Source organism: Theropithecus gelada, chromosome 16 (assembly GCF_003255815.1).
Source record: "Theropithecus gelada isolate Dixy chromosome 16, Tgel_1.0, whole genome shotgun sequence".
Classification (NCBI taxonomy): domain Eukaryota; kingdom Metazoa; phylum Chordata; class Mammalia; order Primates; family Cercopithecidae; genus Theropithecus; species Theropithecus gelada.
The window spans coordinates 32,233,439-32,241,046 of NC_037684.1; the positions used below are offsets into that span (position 1 = coordinate 32,233,439).

Genomic DNA, 7,608 nt, shown 5'->3' on the forward strand with positions numbered 1-7,608 from the left:
TCCACCTTCACCCAGAAGGCCTTTCTGGTGCAGTCGCTGCTTCTTCAGCCTCGGCCCAGAAAGAACGCAGTCCCCTGGCCGGCCAGATCCGCAGGCCTTCAGGGAGCCGCAGAGCTCAGCGGCCGGCCCAGCGTTGAAGCCCAAGCCTGCGAAAACCTTATTACAGCCGCCGTTTGGGATGGTTGATTAGGACGCGCGTTGCTGTGGCGGTAGCTCACCAACCCAATGCGTGCACCCGCTCCTTTATTAGGCTATAGGGCCAGTGGCTGCGACAGGGACCTGATACAACAGTGCGTTAAATAAGGAGATCTTGAGCTCTCATGTCGTAAGTCGGTGGAGAAGTCCAGGGCTAGTGTTGGGGCTCCGGCGGGGGCTGTGGCCCCATCCGCGTGGAACCTCCCCGCGGTTCGCAGGTCGCGGTCTTCGGAGCCTTCAGCCCTGCGAGCCGGAACAGTCCACAGGGCGGCGCCAGACCCTCTTCCCAACGCCATTCTTTAAAACCTCGGCTCCAACCGGTTCCACTTCTGCTTCAGGCTCCGGATTTTCACTCTTCTGGAATGGGAGTGGCCCTCCCCTGATCTTCTGGGTCGCAACAGCATCTCCCTTCCTCCAGGATCTCAGAGCCAGAGATGAGCGAGAGGTCCTGACCTCCGGGATAGGGGTGGCAGTGTCCCTGTGAAGGTGCGGTCCTGCCTCCCATCCCCAGGCTCCCGGCCTCTCCCACCCTCAGCACCCTGTTCACCTCCAGCTGAAGACGCCGGGGCACCTCTGCTTCCTCCCTGCCCTCTCTGCAGTACCGCAGAGTGAGCATAAAAGGGCTTAATATAGGCTTCACCTGTCGTGGTGGCTCGCGCCTGTAATCTCAGTAACTTGGGAGGCCAAGGCCAGAGGATCACTTGAGGCCAGGAGTTCAAAACCAGCCTGGGCAACAAGGTGAGACCCATCTCTACAAAAGAAAATAAATAAAATAGGTCCCTTTTTCTGGGAGATTGATGTAGGGAAGCAAGCGTGTGAGTTGGAAGGGAGGCATTGAGGATCAGCCATTTAAAGCAGCATACAAGGATGTTCAAGACTAGAGATCCACAGGTGTATTTTCAGAAACTGAATTTCCTGGCCAGGTGTGGTGGCTCAAGCCTGTAATCCCAACACTTTGGGAGGCCAAGGCGGGAGGATCACTTGAGGTCAGGAGTTCAAGACCAGCCTGGCCAACATGGTGAAATCCTGTTTCTACAAAAAAATAAAATAAAAATCAGCGGGGTATGGTGGTGGGTGCCTGTAATCCAAGCTACTTGGGAGGCTGAGGCAGGAGAATCACTTGAACCTGGAAGGTGAAGGTTGAGATCACACTACTGCCTGAGGCGACAGAGTGAGACTGTCTCCAATAAAAAACCCCAAAACAAACAAAGAAAACCCCTGAATTTTCCTGTGGACACCTTTTCTCTGGCAACCTTTGTCAATGAGGGCTATGTTTTCTCCAATACTATATGGCCTACAGACAGCTCAGCTTTCATTCCAGTGAAAACATTCCAGAAAAAACTCCCAGTCAATCCCAGGTCTTTCTCCAATCAACTCGGGATGATTGTGTGTCACCTGCCACCCAGCTAGAGTGACACCTCTCCAGGCCTCTGACTTAGTTAGGTCTCCACCATGTGACTCCACCATAGACTCCCTGCCTTCTTCTTTTGCAAACCCTTTGACACCCAAACACCTACCAATTTCACCCCTTTCTGTGCAGCTGCTGGAAGCCCAGGAAGCACACATCAAGGCTCCCTTGCCAGCGGGGTGCTGCCAATAAAATGGAGTCACGTGGGATTTGGAATGTGGAAAGGAGGTAGAAGTCATCCTTTCCTCCCCCATAGCAGCACATGTGCAGGCTCTGGTCAGCTGGACTCCATACTCCCCCACCAGTCACCAGCCTGGGGACTGTGGGGCTGCAAGGACCTCAGCAGCAGTTTCCCGAGTTTCCTGACTTCTTCCACCCTCTGGAAATCAGCTGTGGTAAAGCAGCCTGAAAGCCAGGGGTGCAACCTCCTCCTCCCCAACCTTCACCACCTCTAGCCCCTCCAGTGATAAGCACTAATTGCCTATATACAACCCCTTTTTGTTTGAAATAGCTAGGGTAATTTCTGTTTTCCTATCTGGAATAGTGTAACATAAGAAGAAATATATATTGGTCTGTGCCCCCAGTTCCTAACACAAAGCTCCTAAAACCCTTGGAAATTCCTGAATCATGGGGGTGCTAGGAGCATTGTCTTCTTTTTTTTTTTTATTTATCATTTTTCTTTTTTTCCAGATTGTTTCCTTTTTTTTTTTTTTTTTTTTAAGGGTTACATTTCACTTTTAATTTTTTTTTTTTTTTTTTGAGACAGAGTCTTGCTGTGTGTCCAGGCTGGAGTGCAGTGGCGCGATCTCAGCTCACTGCAAGTTCTGCCTCCCAGGTTCACGCCATTCTCCTGCCTCAGCCTCCTGAGTAACTGGGATTACATATGCCTGCCACCACATCCGGCTAATTTTTTTTTTTTTTTTTTTGTATTTTTTTAGTACAGATGAAGTTTCACCGTGTTAGTCAGGATGGTCTCAATCTCCTGACCTTGTGATCCACCCGCCTTGGCCTCCCAAAGTGCTGGGATTACAGGTGTGAGCCACAGCGCCCGGCCTAACTTTTTTTTTTTAACTTATGGGATACATGTGCATGTATGTTATATAGGTACACTTGTGTCACGGGTGTTTGTTGTACAGATTATTTCATCACTACCAGGTACTAAGTCTAGTACCCAGTAGTTTTTTCTGCTCCTCTCCCTCCTCCCACCCTCTACTCTCAGGTAGGCCTCAGTGTCTGTTGTTCCTTCTCTGTGATCATGAGTTCTCATCTTTTAGCTCCCACTTACGTGAGAACATACTGTATGTGGTTTCCTGCTCCTGTGTTAGTTTGCTGAAGATGATGGCCTCTAGCTCCATCCATGCTCCAGCAAAAGACCGGTCATTGTCCATATTCTAACAATAGTTAGATGTACCTGTTCAGGGGAGGAAATGATACGGAAGGGCGTGGTCCCTTTAAATGATACGGAATTGGGGAAGGAGAGTGCTGGTAGAGGAGGGTGTGGTCTCAGGCTAGGCCTCCACCCTCAGGCCTGTGCCCATGGACCTAAGTGAGGATAGGCATTTTCATTTTCCAGCCCAAATGTTGCATTTCCCAAGACCTCCCCTGGCCTGTCACGCCCCCATCCTGTGCCTATAAAGACCCTGAGACACTTGCAGGCACACATACAAGGACATGGACAGGAGCAGATCAGCGGAAGAAGACACAAGCAGCTGGACATCGAGAGGGCATTGAGGGGAGCACGCTGGGCAGGCCACCAACCGCCAGAATGAGGCAAAGTTTGGCTGGGGCAGTGGGAGGACAGCCCGGGCTGCTCAGCAGCCTGGCTCCAGGGGAAAACCTTCCCACTCCACCCCCTTCTGGCTTTCCCCATCTGCTGAGAGCTACCTTCACTCAATAAAATCTTGCACTCATTCTGCAAGCCCAGGTGTGATCCAATTCTTCCGGTACACCAAGGCAAGAACCTGGGATACAGAAAGCCCTCTGTCCTGGCGACAAGGTAGAGGGTCCAGTTGAGCTGGTTAACACAAGCCGCCTATAGACGGCAAAACTAAAAGAGCACACGGTAACACATGCCCACTGGGGCTTCAGGAGCTGTAAGCATTCACCCCTAGACACTGCCATGGGATCGGAGCCCCACATCCTGCCTGTCTGTATGCTCCCCTAAAGGTTTGAGCAGCAGGGCACTGAAGAACCGAGTCACACTACCTGTCCCACGCCCTGCAAGGGGCACAAAGGAACGTTTCTCGTTTCAATATGGTGTCCAAGAAATGGTGACATATCTCACACAGGGCCTAGGCTCAGGAGGGCTAGAGGATGAGACATTCCCCCTCCCCTGTGAACTTAAAAATGTGGCCAACAATTTTTTTAAAAGATGGCTACCCTGTAGCGCTTTAACTGGACCTATTTAGACAACGCCTTACACACTGGAGAAGGACGATACTGTGTGAACCTAATAAGTCTACAAGACAATACTTCTCTCTATTGGCGTCTCCCTCCTCTCCAGGGTGATGACAACTCCGTGAGGGTGGAGATTATACGTCTCTCAGCATTTCAGCAACAAGGAAATAAATTAATGATCCCAGAAGCCCCCAGTGTGCCCCTTTCCAATCATAACCCTCTCTCTAACCCTTATAGGTAACCACTATCCTGACTTTTGCAATAATATTCTTGCTTTTAAAATGAAGCTCTGGCTGGGTGCAGTGGCTCACGCCTGTAATCCCAGCACTTTGGGAGGCTGAGGTGGGTGGATCACCTGAGGTCAGGAGTTTAAGGCCAGCCTGGCCAACATGGTGAAACCCCGTCTCTACTAAAAATACAAAAATTACCCAGGCGGTAGTGGCGTGTGCCTGTAATCCCAGCTACTCAGAGGAGGCAGAGGCAGGAGAATCACTTAAACCTGGGAAACGGAGGTTGCAGTGAGCCAAGATAGCACCACTGCACTCCAGCCTGGGTGACAGAGTGAGACTCTGTCTCAAAAAAATAAATAAATAAAAATAAAAATAAATAAATAAATAAATAAATAAAATAGTTCTGCTGGGCACGGTGGCTCACACTTGTAATCACAGCATTTTGGGAGGCCAAGGCAGGAGGACTGCTTGAGCCCAGGAGTTCAAGACCAGTCTGAGCAATACAGCAGGACCTTGTCTCTAGAAAAATTTAAATATTAGCTGGGCATGTTGGTGTGCACCTGTAGTCCCAGCTACTGGAGAGGCTGAGATGGGGGGATTGCTTTAGCATGGGAGGTCCAGGCTGCAGTGAGCCGTGTTTGCACCACCGCAGACCCTTTCTCAAAAATAAATAAAATAAAATGTAATTTTACCTATTATATATCAGTCATAAATAACATAGTTTAGTTTTGCCACGTTGAACATTATATAACATTATATAAATGAAATCATATTATACATACTATTTTCTGTATCACTTCTTTCACTCAATAATTTGTTTGTACATTTAAGATGTATGTTGCTGAGCAATCACAAGCAAAAATTGGAGAAGGGGCCTAACATTAAAGGAGAATGAGGAGAAGGAAGAGTTGACCAGAAAAGGTGAAAGCAGAGTCAGTTGTCAGTATGGCTTGGGGAGATAAAGGCGGCCCAGGAAGGCGCCCAGGAAAAGGCTGCCATGTGAGGCAGGACACAGAAGACAATTGAGGAAAGGTGATTCTTACAAGATGGTGAAGGTGCCATTGTAGGTGTTGGGCTCTGGCACAGGCACTTGGCAGAGCCTCTGCTTTGGGCTGAGATCAATACACGACAGTGTCTCATCTCCGCAGGTACAGAGCTCACATATGTTGGTGCTTGTGGAGGCCTTCTGTTCCTCTGGTGCAGTTAAAGCCTTATTTTGGGCGTAACTTTCAGACTGCACCAATGAATCCTGAGTAGGTTCTAGCTCAGTATGTGGATCTCTGACTTCAGTCAGGCTTCGATGCAGAGTCTGAACCTGGTCTGGATGAGGAGCTGTAGTCTTCTCCAGGGCTGTGGAATGTCCAATCTCTATAGTGGGTTCTGAAGTGATGGCAAGCCCCGGGTCTGGAGGCTGAGTTGAGGTCTCCTCCATGGTTGGAAACGGTTTAACCTCTGTAGTAGGTTCTGTAGTTATGGTAAGCTCCAGGTCCAGAGGTTGAACTGTGACTTGAGTCAGGTGTGAATGCTGGTTCTGAACCTGGTCTGGATGTGGAAGTGTCACCTTAGGATGCTTTGGAGGAGCTATAGTCTTCTTCAGGGGTGTAGAATGTCCAACCTCCATAGTGGGTTCTGGAGTGAGGGTAAGTCCCAGGTCCAAAGGTGGAACTGTAACGCTGGGTGACATTGGATGCTGAGCTTGATCCTGACCTGGTGTTGGAATTGTTACCTCTTGATATACTAGAAGTTGGGGTACAACTTTCTTAGGAGGCTAAGTTGGGGTCTCCTGTATGGTTGGAGAAAGTTCAACCTCCATAGTGGGTTCTGGAATGATGGTAAGCCCCAGGTCCAAAGGTTGAACTGTGACACTGGGCAATATTGAATGCTGAGCTTGATCCTGGCCTGGTGTTGGAACTGTCACCTCATAATGAGCTGGAGGTTGAGCTGCAACCTCCTTAGGTGGCTCTGGAAGCTAAGCTGGGACCATTTGCTGGCTTGAAGATTCTACCTCCTTAGGGGGCTCTGGAGTCTGAACCGTAGCCTCCTGCTGGGTTGGAGAAAGTTCTGCCTCCATAGTGGTCCCTGGAATCTGAGCTGGAACCTCCTGCTGAGTTAGAGATGATTCCACCTCCTGAGGGAACTCTGGAGGCAAAGATGAGACCATCTGCTGGGTCAGAGAGGGTTCTATCACCATAGGGGGCTCTGAAGACTGAGCAGGGATTGCCTGCTAGACTGGAGAAGATTCTACCTCTTTAGGTGGCTCTAAAAGCCGAGTTGGGGCCTGCTGTAGGACTGGAGATAGCTCAACCATCTCAGGTGGCTCTGATGGCTGAGCTGCTATCTCCCATTGCAGTGGAGGACTAATCTCTTCAGTGCACTTCGTGGGATGACCTGAGGCTTCCTGCTGGGTTGCAGATGGTTCAGCCTCCTTAGGGGGCTCTGGTGGCTCAGCTGGGAACTCTTGCTGGACTGGAGAAGGCTCTACCTCCTTAGGGAAATCTGAAGTCTGAGCTGTGGCCTCTTGCTGGACTGGAGATTCAGTCTTTTCAGGAGAATGCAGAGGTGGGGAAGGGAGGTCAGGCTGGGCTAGAGAAAAGTCAGCCTCTTCAATAGGAATAGGAGGGTTGTCCTGCTGGACTGGAGAAGGTTCAACCTCCATAGTGACTGCTGTAAGTAGGGTAAGCTCCATATCCACATTTTTAACAGTGGTATTAGGCAAAGTTGAATTACTTCTGAATATTGAAGATAGATTTAGAGGTGAAAATATCATCTCATCATTCAATGAACTTTCAAAGTCTGAGGAGAGCTGAGTTGGAGGCTGAGTTGTGGGCTCTTGATGGATTGAACTAAGTTCATCATTTTCAGGTTTATTTAGCTGCTGAATTATAATCTCTTGCTGGTGTTTCAAATGTTGAAACTGCTCAGGGGACATTAAGGGCTGAGCTGGAGCCCCCTGTTGGGTTAACATTGCAACCTGATTAGTGAAATCTGGAGTCATGGTAACCATGTGATCCACAGGTTTAACAGTGACATTGTGAAATGTTGGAGGTCGAACTTGATCACAACTTAGAGGGGAAACTGTTACCTCCTGATGCTCTGGAGGTTGAGCTACAACTACATTAGGGAGCTCTGGAGTCTGAGCTGGGGCCTCCTGCTGGGTTAGAGAAGACTCACCCTCCTCAGCGGTCTGTGGATGCTCAGCTGCAGCCTTCTGCTGGATTGGAGAGGGGTTCTCATTATTAATAGGTTCTGAAGATTGAACTGAAGTCTCCTGTTGAATTGCTAAAGGTCCAGCCTCTTCCAATGACTCTGGAAGCAGAGGTGGGCCCCCGTGCTGGATGGTGGGAGGTTCTACATCATTACCTGGCCCTGAGAGCTGAG

At 49.5% G+C, this 7,608-nt stretch overlaps 1 pseudogene across 1 annotated transcript in view; it reads right to left on the reverse strand.

The window, feature by feature from the left end:
• Positions 1-5,018: 5,018 nt before the first annotated feature.
• Positions 5,019-7,608, reverse strand: part of LOC112610125 — a 9,024-nt pseudogene continuing 6,434 nt past the window's right edge. The window contains exons 2-4 of the transcript XR_003116280.1: positions 7,307-7,603; positions 6,619-6,628; positions 5,019-6,087 (exon numbers count right to left, since the gene is read on the reverse strand). The product of XR_003116280.1 is annotated as a leucine-rich repeat-containing protein 37A3-like (transcript). The remainder of the gene's footprint in view (positions 6,088-6,618; positions 6,629-7,306; positions 7,604-7,608) is intronic.